This window comes from Pseudophryne corroboree, chromosome 3 (assembly GCF_028390025.1).
Source record: "Pseudophryne corroboree isolate aPseCor3 chromosome 3, aPseCor3.hap2, whole genome shotgun sequence".
Classification (NCBI taxonomy): domain Eukaryota; kingdom Metazoa; phylum Chordata; class Amphibia; order Anura; family Myobatrachidae; genus Pseudophryne; species Pseudophryne corroboree.
Genome location: NC_086446.1, coordinates 142041857 through 142060205, shown reverse-complemented (window position 1 = coordinate 142060205; position 18349 = coordinate 142041857). Strand labels below are relative to the sequence as shown.

Here is an 18349-nt window from a genome sequence, read left to right as displayed (position 1 = left end):
AATTTTGACTTGTCTACTTAAAGATCACCAAAATCTGATAACAAGGTCAATTACGTCCCTGGGTGGGATTGAACCACCAACCTTTTGGTTAATAGCCATATACACTAACTGATTGCGCCACAGAGACACTTAGCAAAAGTACATACTGACAAAGGCTAATAAGCATTCATCTAAAACGTTTCCTAGAAAAACTTTAAAAAGTCAATAATCTGGAGAGTTTTTGTAAGATGTTTCTTCCATCAACCAACGAAGAAACACATTGGTACTTTCCCATGATGAGTGAGTGCTTCAGGATCTCTTGCACTTACATGTGCAGCAGAGTACTGCAATGGAAGCATGCTGGGCCCATAACCCAGAGGTAGGCAGATTGAAACTATCCTTTGCTATATGCATTTTTTTTGTTAATTTAAGTAATCAAAACTGGGATTGATATTTTTGCTCTTTTATTTTTACTTAAAGTACAATAACTTTTACCATTTTAATTTGTTTTAATAGTATATTGACAGTATAGTTTTCTTTAAAAAATCCACTTAATTTTCTTTACCCTATTATTAAAAGGGTAATTGACAAAAACAAACTACATTGTCACCAGAAGAGCAATAAAAAATGTACAAGTGATAAATTAAAATCATCTTTCCAGCTTGAATTTCAATGATGCATTGGGGCAACGATTTTGTGAGAAACATCTTCACCCTTAAATAAAGATTTTCTTAATTCCTTACCTGTGTGCTAATTAGATATCACCTTGTTTTCACATTAAACAGACTTCCACATGAGAAAGCAGCAAGGATGCAGTGGCGTTAATGTTTCCTTGTGTCAACCCGTATTATTTCAGTAGACATTGAAATGAGGATGCATCTTGCTGCCTTCCAATGAAGCAAATTTAATTTAGTAATAGGTTAAAAACCATCCCTACAAAGGTGTTAATCAGAGACTTGGCTTTGTGGACACTTTTCAAAGAACAAATTTGTTAGCATAAAAATAAATCCAGAAAATTAAGAGCTGTTTAATCACTCAATTGGATTTTTTTGCCAGCATATTTCTTTTTCTCTGCAACCCACTGCTAAATTGTGCTTCCTAGCTGTTTTTATAAAATCACTGAATCAAATCTAACTCTGATTACATCAGAGAAGGCCAGGTACCCTACACCATAAGAGGGGGTTTGAAATTTTGACTTGTCTACTTAAAGATCACCAAAATCTGATAACAAGGTCAATTACGTCCCTGGGTGGGATTGAACCACCAACCTTTTGGTTTATAGCCGTACACACTAACTGATTGCGCCACAGAGACATTTTGCAAAAGTACATACTGACAAAGGCTAATAAGCATTCATCTAAAATGTTTCCTAGAAAAACTTTAAAAAGTCAATAATCTGGAGAGTTTTTGTAAGATGTTTCTTCCATCCACCAACGAAGAAACACATTGGTACTTTCCCATGATGAGTGAGTGCTTCAGGATCTCTTGCACTTACATGTGCAGCAGAGTACTGCAATGGAAGCATGCTGGGCCCATAACCCAGAGGTAGGCAGATTAAAACTATCCTCTGCTATATGCATTTTTTTTGTTAATTAAAGTAATCCAAAACTGGGATTGATATTTTTGCTCTTTTATTTTTCATTAAAGTACAATAACTTTTACCATTTTAATTTGTTTTAATAGTATATTGAAAGTATTGTTTTCTTTTAAAAATCCACTTAATTTTCTTTACCCTATTATTAAAATGGTAATTGACAAAAACAAACTACATTGTCATCAGAAGAGCAATACAAAATGTACAAGTGATATATTAAAATCATCTTTCCAGCTTGAATTTCAATGATGCATTGGGGCAACGATTTTGTGAGAAACATTTTCACCCTTAAATAAAGATTTTCTTAATTCCTTACCTGTGTGCTAATTAGATATCACCTTGTTTTCACATTAAACAGACTTCCACATGAGAAAGCAGCAAGGATGCAGTGGCGTTAATGTTTCCTGGTGTCAACCTGTATTATTTCAGTAGACATTGAAATGAGGATGCATCTTGCTGCCTTTCCAATGAAGCAAGTTTAATTTAGTAATAGGTGAAAAACCATCCTTACAAAGGTGTTAATCAGAGACTTGGCTTTGTGGACACTTTTCAGAGAACAAATTTGTTAGCATAAAAATAAAGCCAGAAAATGAAGAGCTGTTTAATCACTCAATTGGATTTTTTTGCCAGCATATTTCTTTTTCTCTGCAACCCACTGCTAAATTGTGCTTCCTAGCTGTTTTTATAAAATCACTGAATCAAATCTAACTCTGATTACATCAGAGAAGGCCAGGTACCCTACACCATAAGAGGGGGTTTGAAATTTTGACTTGTCTACTTAAAGATCACCAAAATCTGATAACAAGGTCAATTACGTCCCTGGGTGGGATTGAACCACCAACCTTTTGGTTAATAGCCATATACACTAACTGATTGCGCCACAGAGACACTTTGCAAAAGTACATACTGACAAAGGCTAATAAGCATTCATCTAAAACGTTTCCTAGAAAAACTTTAAAAAGTCAATAATCTGGAGAGTTTTTGTAAGATGTTTCTTCCATCAACCAACGAAGAAACACATTGGTACTTTCCCATGATGACTGAGTGCTTCAGGATCTCTTGCACTTACATGTGCAGCAGAGTACTGCAATGGAAGCATGCTGGGCCCATAACCCAGAGGTAGGCAGAATGAAACTATCCTTTGCTATATGCATATTTTTTTGTTAATTTAAGTAATCAAAACTGGGATTGATATTTTTGCTCTTTTATTTTTACTTAAAGTACAATAACTTTTACCATTTTAATTTGTTTTAATAGTATATTGACAGTATAGTTTTCTTTAAAAAATCCACTTAATTTTCTTTACCCTATTATTAAAAGGGTAATTGACAAAAACAAACTACATTGTCACCAGAAGAGCAATACAAAATGTACAAGTGATATATTAAAATCATCTTTCCAGCTTGACTTTCAATGATGCATTGGGGCAACGATTTTGTGAGAAACATCTTCACCCTTAAATAAAGATTTTCTTAATTCCTTACCTGTGTGCTAATTAGATATCACCTTGTTTTCACATTAAACAGACTTCCACATGAGAAAGCAGCAAGGATGCAGTGGCGTTAATGTTTCCTTGTGTCAACCCGTATTATTTCAGTAGACATTGAAATGAGGATGCATCTTGCTGCCTTTCCAATGAAGCAAATTTAATTTAGTAATAGGTTAAAAACCATCCCTACAAAGGTGTTAATCAGAGACTTGGCTTTGTGGACACTTTTCAAAGAACAAATTTGTTAGCATAAAAATAAAGCCAGAAAATTAAGAGCTGTTTAATCACTCAATTGGATTTTTTTTGCCAGCATATTTCTTTTTCTCTGCAACCCACTGCTAAATTGTGCTTCCTAGCTGTTTTTATAAAATCACTGAATCAAATCTAACTCTGATTACATCAGAGAAGGCCAGGTACCCTACACCATAAGAGGGGGTTTGAAATTTTGACTTGTCTACTTAAAGATCACCAAAATCTGATAACAAGGTCAAATACATACCTGGGTGGGATTGAACCACCAACCTTTTGGTTAATAGCCGTGCACACTAACTGATTGCGCCACAGAGACACTTTGCAAAAGTCCATACTGACAAAGGCTAATAAGCATTCATCTAAAACGTTTCCTAGAAAAACTTTAAAAAGTCAATAATCTGGAGAGTTTTTGTAAGATGTTTCTTCCATCAACCAACGAAGAAACACATTGGTACTTTCCCATGATGACTGAGTGCTTCAGGATCTCTTGCACTTACATGTGCAGCAGAGTACTGCAATGGAAGCATGCTGGGCCCATAACCCAGAGGTAGGCAGATTGAAACTATCCTTTGCTATATGCATTTTTTTTTTTTTATTAAAGTAATCCAAAACAGGGATTGATATGTTGGCTCTTTTATTTTTACTTACAGTACAATAACTTTTACCATTTTAATTTGTTTTAATAGTATATTGACAGTATTGTTTTCTTTCAAAAATCCACTTAATTTTCTTTACCCTATTATTAAAATGGTAATTTACAAAAACAAACTACATTGTCACCAGAAGAGCAATACAAAATGTACAAGTGATATATTAAAATCATCTTTCCAGCTTGAATTTCAATGATGCATTGGGGCAACGATTTTGTGAGAAACATTTTCACCCTTAAATAAAGATTTTCTTAATTCCTTACCTGTGTGCTAATTAGATATCACCTTGTTTTCACATTAAACAGACTTCCACATGAGAAAGCAGCAAGGATGCAGTGGCGTTAATGTTTCCTGGTGTCAACCTGTATTATTTCAGTAGACATTGAAATGAGGATGCATCTTGCTGCCTTTCCAATGAAGCAAGTTTAATTTAGTAATAGGTTAAAAACCATCCTTACAAAGGTGTTAATCAGAGACTTGGCTTTGTGGACACTTTTCAGAGAACAAATTTGTTAGCATAAAAATAAAGCCAGAAAATGAAGAGCTGTTTAATCACTCAATTGGATTTTTTTTGCCAGCATATTTCTTTTTCTCTGCAACCCACTGCTGAATTGTGCTTCCTATCTGTTTTTATAAAATCACTGAATCAAATCTAACTCTGATTACATCAGAGAAGGCCAGGTACCCTACACCATAACAGGGGGTTTGAAATTTTGACTTGTCTACTTAAAGATCACCAAAATCTGATAACAAGGTCAATTACGTCCCTGGGTGGGATTGAACCACCAACCTTTTGGTTAGTAGCCAGACACACTAACCGATTGCGCCACAGAGACACTTTGTAAAAAGTACATACTGACAAAGGCTAATAAGCATACATCTAGAACGTTTCCTAGAAAAACTTTAAAAAGTCAATAATCTGGAGAGTTTTTGTAAGATGTTTCTTAGATCAACCAACGAAGAAACACATTGGTACTTTCCCATGATGAGTGAGTGCTTCAGGATCTCTTGCACTTACATGTGCAGCAGAGTACTGCAATGGAAGCATGCTGGGCCCATAACCCAGAGGTAGGCAGATTGAAACTATCCTTTGCTATATGCATTTTTTTTTTTTGTTAATTTAAGTAATCAAAACTGGGATTGATATTTTTGCTCTTTTATTTTTACTTAAAGTACAATAACTTTTACCATTTTAATTTGTTTTAATAGTATATTGACAGTATAGTTTTCTTTCAAAAATCCACTTAATTTTCTTTACCCTATTATTAAAATGGTAATTGACAAAAACAAACTACATTGTCACCAGAAGAGCAATACAAAATGTACAAGTGATATATTAAAATCATCTTTCCAGCTTGAATTTCAATGATGCATTGGGGCAACGATTTTGTGAGAAACATTTTCACCCTTAAATAAAGATTTTCTTAATTCCTTACCTGTGTGCTAATTAGATATCACCTTGTTTTCACATTAAACAGACTTCCACATGAGAAAGCAGCAAGGATGCAGTGGCGTTAATGTTTCCTGGTGTCAACCTGTATTATTTCAGTAGACATTGAAATGAGGATGCATCTTGCTGCCTTTCCAATGAAGCAAGTTTAATTTAGTAATAGGTTAAAAACCATCCTTACAAAGGTGTTAATCAGAGACTTGGCTTTGTGGACACTTTTCAGAGAACAAATTTGTTAGCATAAAAATAAAGCCAGAAAATGAAGAGCTGTTTAATCACTCAATTGGATTTTTTTTGCCAGCATATTTCTTTTTCTCTGCAACCCACTGCTAAATTGTGCTTCCTAGCTGTTTTTTATAAAATCACTGAATCAAATCTAACTCTGATTACATCAGAGAAGGCCAGGTACCCTACAACATAAAAGGGGGTTTGAAATTTTGACTTGTCTACTTAAAGATCACCCAAACCTGATCACAAGGTCAATTACATCCCTGGGTGGGATTGAACCACCAACCTTTTGGTTAGTAGCCAGACACACTAACCTATTGCGCCACAGAGACACTTTGCAAAAAGTACACACTGACAAAGGCTAATAAGCATTAATCTAGAACGTTTCCTAGAAAAACTTTAAAAAGTCAATAATCTGGAGAGTTTTTGTAAGAATTTTCTTAAATCAACCAACGAAGAAACACATTGGTACTTTCCCATGATGAGTGAGTGCTTCAGGATCTCTTGCACTTACATGTGCAGCAGAGTACAGCAATGGAAGCATGCTGGGCCCATTACCCAGAGGTAGGCAGATTGAAACTATCCTCTGCTATATGCATTTTTTTTGTTAAAGTAATCCAAAACTGGGATTGATATGTTAGCTATTTTATGTTTACTTAAAGTACAATAACTTTTACCATTTTAATTTGTTTTAATAGTATATTGACAGTATTGTTTTCTTTCAAAAATCCACTTAATTTTCTTTACCCTATTATTAAAATGGTAATTGACAAAAACAAACTACATTGTCACCAGAAGAGCAATACAAAATGTACAAGTGATATATTAAAATCATCTTTCCAGCTTGAATTTCAATGATGCATTGGGGCAACGATTTTGTGAGAAACATCTTCACCCTTAAATAAAGATTTTCTTAATTCCTTACCTGTGTGCTAATTAGATATCACCTTGTTTTCACATTAAACAGACTTCCACATGAGAAAGCAGCAAGGATGCATTGGCGTTAATGTTTCCTGGTGTCAACCTGTATTATTTCAGTAGACATTGAAATGAGGATGCATCTTGCTGCCTTTCCAATGAAGCAAGTTTAATTTAGTAATAGGTGAAAAACCATCCTTACAAAGGTGTTCATCAGAGACTTGGCTTTGTGGACACTTTTCAGAGAACAAATTTGTTAGCATAAAAATAAAGCCAGAAAATGAAGAGCTGTTTAATCACTCAATTGGATTTTTCTGCCAGCATATTTTTTTTCTTTGCAACCCACTGCTAAATTGTGCTTCCTAGCTGTTTTTTATAAAATCACTTAATCAAATCTAACTCTGATTACATCAGAGAAGGCCAGGTACCCTACATCATAAGAGGGGGTTTGAAATTTTGACTTGTCCACTTAAAGATCACCAAAACCTGACCACAAGGTCACTTACATCCCTGGGTGGGATTGAACCACCAACCTTTTGGTTAGTAGCCAAACACACTAACTGATTGCACCACAGAGACACTTTGCAAAAGTGGATACTGACAAAGGCTAATAAGCATTCATCTAGAACGTTTCCTAGAAAAACTTTAAAAAGTCAATAATCTGGAGAGTTTTTGTAAGATGTTTCTTAGATCAACCAACGAAGAAACACATTGGTACTTTCCCATGATGAGTGAGTGCTTCAGGATCGCTTGCACTTACATGTGCAGCAGAGTACTGCAATGGAAGCATGCTGGGCCCATAACCCAGAGGTAGGCAGATTAAAACTATCCTCTGCTATATGTATTTTTTTTTAATTAAAGTAATCCAAAACTGGGATTGATATTTTAGCTCTTTTATTTTTCATTAAAGTACAATAACTTTTACTATTTTAATTTGTTTTAATAGTATATTGAAAGTATTGTTTTCTTTTAAAAATCCACTTAATTTTCTTTACCCTATTATTAAAATGGTAATTGACAAAAACAAACTACATTGTCACCAGAAGAGCAATACAAAATGTACAAGTGATAAATTAAAATCATCTTTCCAGCTTGAATTTTAATGATGCATTGGGGCAACGATTTTGTGAGAAACATTTTCACCATTAAATAAAGATTTTCTGAATTCCTTACCTGTGTGCTAATTAGATATCACCTTGTTTTCACATTAAACAGACTTCCACATGAGAAAGCAGCAAGGATGCAGTGGCGTTAATGTTTCCTGGTGTCAACCTGTATTATTTCAGTAGACATTGAAATGAGGATGCATCTTGCTGCCTTTCCAATGAAGCAAGTTTAATTTAGTAATAGGTGAAAAACCATCCTTACAAAGGTGTTAATCAGAGACTTGGCTTTGTGGACACTTTTCAGAGAACAAATTTGTTAGCATAAAAATAAAGCCAGAAAATGAAGAGCTGTTTAATCACTCAATTGGATTTTTTTGCCAGCATATTTCTTTTTCTCTGCAACCCACTGCTAAATTGTGCTTCCTAGCTGTTGTTATAAAATCACTGAATCAAATCTAACTCTGATTACATCAGAGAAGGCCAGGTACCCTACACCATAAGAGGGGGTTTGAAATTTTGACTTGTCTACTTAAAGATCACCAAAATCTGATAACAAGGTCAATTACGTCCCTGGGTGGGATTGACCCACCAACCTTTTGGTTAGTAGCTATACACATTAACTGATTGCGCCACAGAGACACTTTGCAAAAGTACATACTGACAAAGGCTAATAAGCATTCATCTAAAACGTTTCCTAGAAAAACTTTAAAAAGTCAATAATCTGGAGAGTTTTTGTAAGATGTTTCTTCCATCAACCAACGAAGAAACACATTGGTACTTTCCCAGGATGAGTGAGTGCTTCAGGATCTATTGCACTTACATGTGCAGCAGAGTACAGCAATGGAAGCATGCTGGGCACATAACCCAGAGGTAGGCAGATTGAAACTATCCTCTGCTATATGCATTTTTTTTTGTTAATTAAAGTAATCCAAAACTGGGATTGATATGTTGGCTCTTTTATTTTTACTTACAGTACAATAACTTTTACCATTTTAATTTGTTTTAATAGTATATTGACAGTATTGTTTTCTTTCAAAAATCCACTTAATTTTTTTTACCCTATTATTAAAATGGTAATTGACAAAAACAAACTACATTGTCACCAGAAGAGCAATACAAAATGTACAAGTGATATATTAAAATCATCTTTCCAGCTTGAATTTCAATGATGCATTGGGGCAACGATTTTGTGAGAAACATTTTCACCCTTAAATAAAGATTTTCTTAATTCCTTACCTGTGTGCTAATTAGATATCACCTTGTTTTCACATTAAACAGACTTCCACATGAGAAAGCAGCAAGGATGCAGTGGCGTTAATGTTTCCTGGTGTCAACCTGTATTATTTCAGTAGACATTGAAATGAGGATGCATCTTGCTGCCTTTCCAATGAAGCAAGTTTAATTTAGTAATAGGTTAAAAACCATCCTTACAAAGGTGTTAATCAGAGACTTGGCTTTGTGGACACTTTTCAGAGAACAAATTTGTTAGCATAAAAATAAAGCCAGAAAATTAAGAGCTGTTTAATCACTCAATTGGATTTTTTTTGCCAGCATATTTCTTTTTCTCTGCAACCCACTGCTAAATTGTGCTTCCTAGCGGTTTTTCTAAAATCACTGAATCAAATCTAACTCCATCAGAGAAGGCCACGTACCCTACACCAGAACAGGGGGTTTGAAATTTTGACTTGTCTACTTAAAGATCACCAAAATCTGATAACAAGGTCAAATACGTCCCTGGGTGGGATTGAACCACCAACCTTTTGGTTAATAGCCATGCACACTAACTGATTGCGCCACAGAGACACTTTGCAAAAGTCCATACTGACAAAGGCTAATAAGCATTCATCTAAAACGTTTCCTAGAAAAACTTTAAAAAGTCAATAATCTGGAGAGTTTTTGTAAGATGTTTCTTCCATCAACCAACGAAGAAACACATTGGTACTTTCCCATGATGAGTGAGTGCTTCAGGATCTCTTGCACTTACATGTGCAGCAGAGTACAGCAATGGAAGCATGCTGGGCCCATAACCCAACGGTAGGCAGATTGAAACTATCCTCTGCTATATGCATTTTTTTTTGTTAATTAAAGTAATCCAAAACTGGGATTGATATGTTGGCTCTTTTATTTTTACTTACAGTACAATAACTTTTACCATTTTAATTTGTTTTAATAGTATATTGACAGTATTGTTTTCTTTCAAAAATCCACTTAATTTTTTTTACCCTATTATTAAAATGGTAATTGACAAAAACAAACTACATTGTCACCAGAAGAGCAATACAAAATGTACAAGTGATATATTAAAATCATCTTTCCAGCTTGAATTTCAATGATGCATTGGGGCAACGATTTTGTGAGAAACATTTTCACCCTTAAATAAAGATTTTCTTAATTCCTTACCTGTGTGCTAATTAGATATCACCTTGTTTTCACATTAAACAGACTTCCACATGAGAAAGCAGCAAGGATGCAGTGGCGTTAATGTTTCCTGGTGTCAACCTGTATTATTTCAGTAGACATTGAAATGAGGATGCATCTTGCTGCCTTTCCAATGAAGCAAGTTTAATTTAGTAATAGGTTAAAAACCATCCTTACAAAGGTGTTAATCAGAGACTTGGCTTTGTGGACACTTTTCAGAGAACAAATTTGTTAGCATAAAAATAAAGCCAGAAAATTAAGAGCTGTTTAATCACTCAATTGGATTTTTTTTGCCAGCATATTTCTTTTTCTCTGCAACCCACTGCTAAATTGTGCTTCCTAGCTGTTTTTCTAAAATCACTGAATCAAATCTAACTCCATCAGAGAAGGCCACGTACCCTACACCAGAACAGGGGGTTTGAAATTTTGACTTGTCTACTTAAAGATCACCAAAATCTGATAACAAGGTCAAATACGTCCCTGGGTGGGATTGAACCACCAACCTTTTGGTTAATAGCCATGCACACTAACTGATTGCGCCACAGAGACACTTTGCAAAAGTCCATACTGACAAAGGCTAATAAGCATTCATCTAAAACGTTTCCTAGAAAAACTTTAAAAAGTCAATAATCTGGAGAGTTTTTGTAAGATGTTTCTTCCATCAACCAACGAAGAAACACATTGGTACTTTCCCATGATGAGTGAGTGCTTCAGGATCTCTTGCACTTACATGTGCAGCAGAGTACAGCAATGGAAGCATGCTGGGCCCATAACCCAACGGTAGGCAGATTGAAACTATCCTCTGCTATATGCATTTTTTTTTGTTAAAGTAATCCAAAACTGGGATTGATATTTTGGCTCTTTTATTTTTACTTAAAGTACAATAACTTTTACCATTTTAATTTGTTTTAATAGTATATTGACAGTATTGTTTTCTTTCAAAAATCCACTTAATTTTCTTTACCCTATTATTAAAATGGTAATTGACAAAAACAAACTACATTGTCACCAGAAGAGCAATACAAAATGTACAAGTGATATATTAAAATCATCTTTCCAGCTTGAATTTCAATGATGCATTGGGGCAACGATTTTGTGAGAAACATCTTCACCCTTAAATAAAGATTTTCTTAATTCCTTACCTGTGTGCTAATTAGATATCACCTTGTTTTCACATTAAACAGACTTCCACATGAGAAAGCAGCAAGGATACAGTGGCGTTAATGTTTCCTGGTGTCAACCTGTATTATTTCAGTAGACATTGAAATGAGGATGCATCTTGCTGCCTTTCCAATGAAGCAAGTTTAATTTAGTAATAGGTGAAAAACCATCCCTACAAAGGTGTTAATCAGAGACTTGGCTTTGTGGACACTTTTCAAAGAACAAATTTGTTAGCATAAAAATAAAGCCAGAAAATGAAGAGCTGTTTAATCACTCAATTGGATTTTTTTTGCCAGCATATTTCTTTTTCTCTGCAACCCACTGCTAAATTGTGCTTCCTAGCTGTTTTTATAAAATCACTGAATCAAATCTAACTCTGATTACATCAGAGAAGGCCAGGTACCCTACACCAGAACAGGGCGTTTGAAATTTTGACTTGTCTACTTAAAGATCACCAAAATCTGATAACAAGGTCAATTACGTCCCTGGGTGGGATTGAACCACCAACCTTTTGGTTAATAGCCGTGCACACTAACTGATTGCGCCACAGAGACACTTTGCAAAAGTCCATACTGACAAAGGCTAATAAGCATTCATCTAAAACGTTTCCTAGAAAAACTTTAAAAAGTCAATAATCTGGAGAGTTTTTGTAAAATGTTTCTTCCATCAACCAACGAAGAAACACATTGGTACTTTCCCATGATGAGTGAGTGCTTCAGGATCTCTTGCACTTACATGTGCAGCAGAGTACAGCAATGTAGATGATGGCCTAACAGGAGGCTTTAAAATTTTCTTTCTAGTGTCCTTCGTTTGGGAGAAAAATGCAAAGGTACAAGACAGCTTTTCCTTGCCAATATCTCTCTTTTGCAAAGAGCTGCGCATTGGAAAATTCAGGGCTATGCCGTGTAAATGATGGCCTAACAGGAGGCTTTAAAATTTTCTTTCTAGTGTCCTTCGTTTGCGAGAAAAATGCAAAGGTACAAGACAGCTTTTCCTTGCCAATATCTCTCTTTTGCAAAGAGCTACGCATTGGAAAATTCAGGGCTATACCGTGTAGATATTAGAGATGAGCGGGTTCGGTTTCTCTGAATCCGAACCCGCACGAACTTCATGTTTTTTTTCACGGGTCCGAGCGACTCGGATCTTCCCGCCTTGCTCGGTTAACCCGAGCGCGCCCGAACGTCATCATGACGCTGTCGGATTCTCGCGAGACTCGGATTCTATATAAGGAGCCGCGCGTCGCCGCCATTTTCACACGTGCATTGAGATTGATAGGGAGAGGACGTGGCTGGCGTCCTCTCCATTTAGATTAGAAGAGAGAGAGAGATTGACCTGATTTACTGGAGCTTAGGAGTACTGTAGAACTGTAGAGAGTGCAGAGTTTACTAGTGACTGACCACAGTGACCACCAGACAGTGCAGTTTTATTTAATATATCCGTTCTCTGCCTGAAAAAAACGATACACAGTGACTCAGTCACATACCATATCTGTGTGCACTGCTCAGCCCAGTGTGCTGCATCATCTATGTATATATCTGACTGTGCTCAGCTCACACATCTTATAATTGTGGGGGAGACTGGGGAGCACTGCAGTGCCAGTTATAGGTTATAGCAGGAGCCAGGAGTACATATTATTATTAAAATTAAACAGTGCACACTTTTGCTGCAGGAGTGCCACTGCCAGTGTGACTGACCAGTGACCTGACCACACTGACCACCAGTATAGTTAGTAGTATAGTATACTATATTGTGATTGCCTGAAAAAGTTAAACACTCGTATCTGACTGTGCTCAGCTCACACATCTTATAATTGTGGGGGAGACTGGGGAGCACTGCAGTGCCAGTTATAGGTTATAGCAGGAGCCAGGAGTACATATTATTATTAAAATTAAACAGTGCACACTTTTGCTGCAGGAGTGCCACTGCCAGTGTGACTGACCAGTGACCACCTGACCACACTGACCACCAGTATAGTTAGTAGTATAGTATACTATATTGTGATTGCCTGAAAAAGTTAAACACTCGTCGTGTGACTTCACTTGTGTGGTGTTTTTTTTTTTTATTCTATAAAAAACTCATTCTGCTGACAGACAGTGTCCAGCAGGTCCGTCATTATATAATATATACCTGTCCGGCTGCAGTAGTGATATATATATATTTTTTATATAATTATTTATCATCCAGTCGCAGCAGACACAGTACGGTAGTTCACGGCTGTAGCTACCTCTGTGTCGGCACTCGGCAGTCCGTCCATAATTGTATACCACCTACCCGTGGTTTTTTTTTCTTTCTTCTTTATACATACATACTACTACTACATCTCTTTATCAACCAGTCTATATTAGCAGCAGACACAGTACAGTACGGTAGTCCACGGCTGTAGCTACCTCTGTGTCGGCACTGGGCAGTCCGTCCATAATTGTATACCACCTACCCGTGGTTTTTTTTTCTTTCTTCTTTATACATACATACTACTACTACATCTCTTTATCAACCAGTTTATATTAGCAGCAGACACAGTACAGTACGGTAGTCCACGGCTGTAGCTACCTCAGTGTCGGCACTGGGCAGTCCGTCCATAATTGTATACCACCTACCCGTGGTTTTTTTTTCTTTCTTCTTTATATTATACATACATACTACTACTACTACATCTCTTTATCAACCAGTCTATATTAGCAGCAGACACAGTACAGTACGGTAGTCCACGGCTGTAGCTACCTCTGTGTCGGCACTGGGCAGTCCGTCCATAATTGTATACCACCTACCCGTGGTTTTTTTTTCTTTCTTCTTTATACATACATACTACTACTACATCTCTTTATCAACCAGTCTATATTAGCAGCAGATACAGTACAGTACGGTAGTCCACGGCTGTAGCTACCTCTGTGTCGGCACTGGGCAGTCCGTCCATAATTGTATACCACCTACCCGTGGTTTTTTTTTTCTTTCTTCTTTATACATACATACTACTACTACATCTCTTTATCAACCAGTCTATATTAGCAGCAGACACAGTACAGTACGGTAGTCCACGGCTGTAGCTACCTCTGTGTCGGCACTCGGCAGTCCGTCCATAATTGTATACCACCTACCCGTGGTTTTTTTTCTTTCTTCTTTATACATACATACTACTACTACATCTCTTTATCAACCAGTCTATATTAGCAGCAGACACAGTACAGTACGGTAGTCCACGGCTGTAGCTACCTCTGTGTCAGCACTGGGCAGTCCGTCCATAATTGTATACCACCTACCCGTGGTTTTTTTTTCTTTCTTCTTTATACATACATACTACTACTACATCTCTTTATCAACCAGTCTATATTAGCAGCAGACACAGTACAGTACGGTAGTCCACGGCTGTAGCTACCTCTGTGTCGGCACTCGGCAGTCCGTCCATAATTGTATACCACCTACCCGTGGTTTTTTTTTCTTTCTTCTTTATACATACATACTACTACTACATCTCTTTATCAACCAGTCTATATTAGCAGCAGACACAGTACAGTACGGTAGTCCACGGCTGTAGCTACCTCTGTGTCGGCACTGGGCAGTCCGTCCATAATTGTATACCACCTACCCGTGGTTTTTTTTTCTTTCTTCTTTATACATACATACTACTACTACATCTCTTTATCAACCAGTCTATATTAGCAGCAGACACAGTACAGTACGGTAGTCCACGGCTGTAGCTACCTCTGTGTTCGCACTCGGCAGTCCGTCCATAATTGTATACCACCTACCCGTGGTTTTTTTTTCTTTCTTCTTTATACATACATACTACTACTACATCTCTTTATCAACCAGTCTATATTAGCAGCAGACACAGTACAGTACGGTAGTCCACGGCTGTAGCTACCTCTGTGTCGGCACTCGGCAGTCCATCCATAATTGTATACTAGTATCCATCCATCTCCATTGTTTACCTGAGGTGCCTTTTAGTTGTGCCTATTAAAATATGGAGAACAAAAATGTTGAGGTTCCAAAATTAGGGAAAGATCAAGATCCACTTCCACCTCGTGCTGAAGCTGCTGCCACTAGTCATGGCCGAGACGATGAAATGCCAGCAACGTCGTCTGCCAAGGCCGATGCCCAATGTCATAGTACAGAGCATGTCAAATCCAAAACACCAAATATCAGTAAAAAAAGGACTCCAAAACCTAAAATAAAATTGTCGGAGGAGAAGCGTAAACTTGCCAATATGCCATTTACCACACGGAGTGGCAAGGAACGGCTGAGGCCCTGGCCTATGTTCATGGCTAGTGGTTCAGCTTCACATGAGGATGGAGGCACTCAGCCTCTCACTAGAAAAATGAAAAGACTCAAGCTGGCAAAAGCAGTAGCACCGCAAAGAACTGTGCGTTCTTCGAAATCCCAAATCCACAAGGAGAGTCCAATTGTGTCGGTTGCGATGCCTGACCTTCCCAACACTGGACGTGAAGAGCATGCGCCTTCCACCATTTGCACGCCCCCTGCAAGTGCTGGAAGGAGCACCCGCAGTCCAGTTCCTGATAGTCAGATTGAAGATGTCAGTGTTGAAGTACACCAGGATGAGGAGGATATGGGTGTTGCTGGCGCTGGGGAGGAAATTGACCAGGAGTATTCTGATGGTGAGGTGGTTTGTTTAAGTCAGGCACCCGGGGAGACACCTGTTGTCCGTGGGAGGAATAGGGCCGTTGACATGCCTGGTGAAAATACCAAAAAAATCAGCTCTTCGGTGTGGAAGTATTTCACCAGAAATGCGGACAACAGGTGTCAAGCCGTGTGTTCCCTTTGTCAAGCTGTAATAAGTAGGGGTAAGGACGTTAACCACCTCGGAACATCCTCCCTTATACGTCACCTGCAGCGCATTCATAATAAGTCAGTGACAAGTTCAAAAACTTGGGCCGACAGCGGAAGCAGTCCACTGACCAGTAAATCCCTTCCTCTTGTAACCAAGCTCACACAAACCACCCCACCAACTCCCTCAGTGTCAATTTCCTCCTTCCCCAGGAATGCCAATAGTCCTGCAGGCCATGTCACTGGCAATTCTGACGAGTCCTCTCCTGCCTGGGATTCCTCCGATGCATCCTTGCGTGTAACGCCTACTGCTGCTGGCGCTGCTGTTGTTGCTGCTGGGAGTCGATGGTCATCCCAGAGGGGAAGTCGTAAGCCCACTTGTACTACTTCCAGTAAGCAATTGACTGTCCAACAGTCCTTTGCGAGGAAGATGAAATATCACAGCAGTCATCCTGTTGCAAAGCGGATAACTGAGTCCTTGACAACTATGTTGGTGTTAGACGTGCGTCCGGTATCCGCCGTTAGTTCACAGGGAACTAGACAATTTATTGAGGCAGTGTGCCCCCGTTACCAAATACCATCTAGGTTCCACTTCTGTAGGCAGGCGATACCGAGAATGTACACGGACGTCAGAAAAAGACTCACCAGTGTCCTAAAAAATGCAGTTGTACCCAATGTCCACTTAACCACGGACATGTGGACAAGTGGAGCAGGGCAGGGTCAGGACTATATGACTGTGACAGCCCACTGGGTAGGTGTATGGACTCCCGCCGCAAGAACAGCAGCGGCGGCACCAGTAGCAGCATCTCGCAAATGCCAACTCTTTCCTAGGCAGGCTACGCTTTGTATCACCGCTTTCCAGAATACGCACACAGCTGAAAACCTCTTACGGCAACTGAGGAAGATCATCGCAGAATGGCTTACCCCAATTGGACTCTCCTGTGGATTTGTGGCATCGGACAACGCCAGCAATATTGTGTGTGCATTAAATATGGGCAAATTCCAGCACGTCCCATGTTTTGCACATACCTTGAATTTGGTGGTGCAGAATTTTTTAAAAAACGACAGGGGCGTGCAAGAGATGCTGTCGGTGGCCAGAAGAATTGCGGGACACTTTCGGCGTACAGGCACCACGTACAGAAGACTGGAGCACCACCAAAAACTACTGAACCTGCCCTGCCATCATCTGAAGCAAGAAGTGGTAACGAGGTGGAATTCAACCCTCTATATGCTTCAGAGGTTGGAGGAGCAGCAAAAGGCCATTCAAGCCTATACAATTGAGCACGATATAGGAGGTGGAATGCACCTGTCTCAAGTGCAGTGGAGAATGATTTCAACGTTGTGCAAGGTTCTGATGCCCTTTGAACTTGCCACACGTGAAGTCAGTTCAGACACTGCCAGCCTGAGTCAGGTCATTCCCCTCATCAGGCTTTTGCAGAAGAAGCTGTAGGCATTGAAGAAGGAGCTAAAAGGGAGCGATTCCGCTAGGCATGTGGGACTTGTGGATGCAGCCCTTAATTCGCTTAACAAGGATTCACGGGTGGTCAATCTGTTGAAATCAGAGCACTACATTTTGGCCACCGTGCTCGATCCTAGATTTAAAACCTACCTTGGATCTCTCTTTCCGGCAGACACAAGTCTGCTGGGGTGCAAAGACCTGCTGGTGAGAAAATTGTCAAGTCAAGCGGAACGCGACCTGTCAACATCTCCTCCTTCACATTCTCCCGCAACTGGGGGTGCGAGGAAAAGGCTCAGAATTCCGAGCCCACCCGCTGGCGGTGATGCAGGGCAGTCTGGAGCGACTGCTGATGCTGACATCTGGTCCGGACTGAAGGACCTGACAACGATTACGGACATGTCGTCTACTGTCACTGCATATGATTCTCTCAACATTGAAAGAATGGTGGAGGATTATATGAGTGACCGCATCCAAGTAGGCACGTCACACAGTCCGTACTTATACTGGCAGGAAAAAGAGGCAATTTGGAGGCCCTTGCACAAACTGGCTTTATTCTACCTAAGTTGCCCTCCCACAAGTGTGTACTCCGAAAGAGTGTTTAGTGCCGCCGCTCACCTTGTCAGCAATCGGCGTACGAGGTTACATCCAGAAAATGTGGAGAAGATGATGTTCATTAAAATGAATTATAATCAATTCCTCCGCGGAGACATTGACCAGCAGCAATTGCCTCCACAAAGTACACAGGGAGCTGAGATGGTGGATTCCAGTGGGGACGAATTGATAATCTGTGAGGAGGGGGATGTACACGGTGATATATCGGAGGATGATGATGAGGTGGACATCTTGCCTCTGTAGAGCCAGTT

The 18349-nt window shown here is 38.8% G+C and overlaps 1 non-coding gene across 1 annotated transcript; it reads right to left on the bottom strand.

The window, feature by feature from the left end:
- Nucleotides 1-4726: 4726 nt before the first annotated feature.
- TRNAS-ACU (transfer RNA serine (anticodon ACU)) lies at nt 4727-4800 on the bottom strand. The gene has a single exon. It is a non-coding gene; the product is annotated as a tRNA-Ser (tRNA).
- Between the last annotated feature and the right edge of the window lie 13549 nt (nt 4801-18349).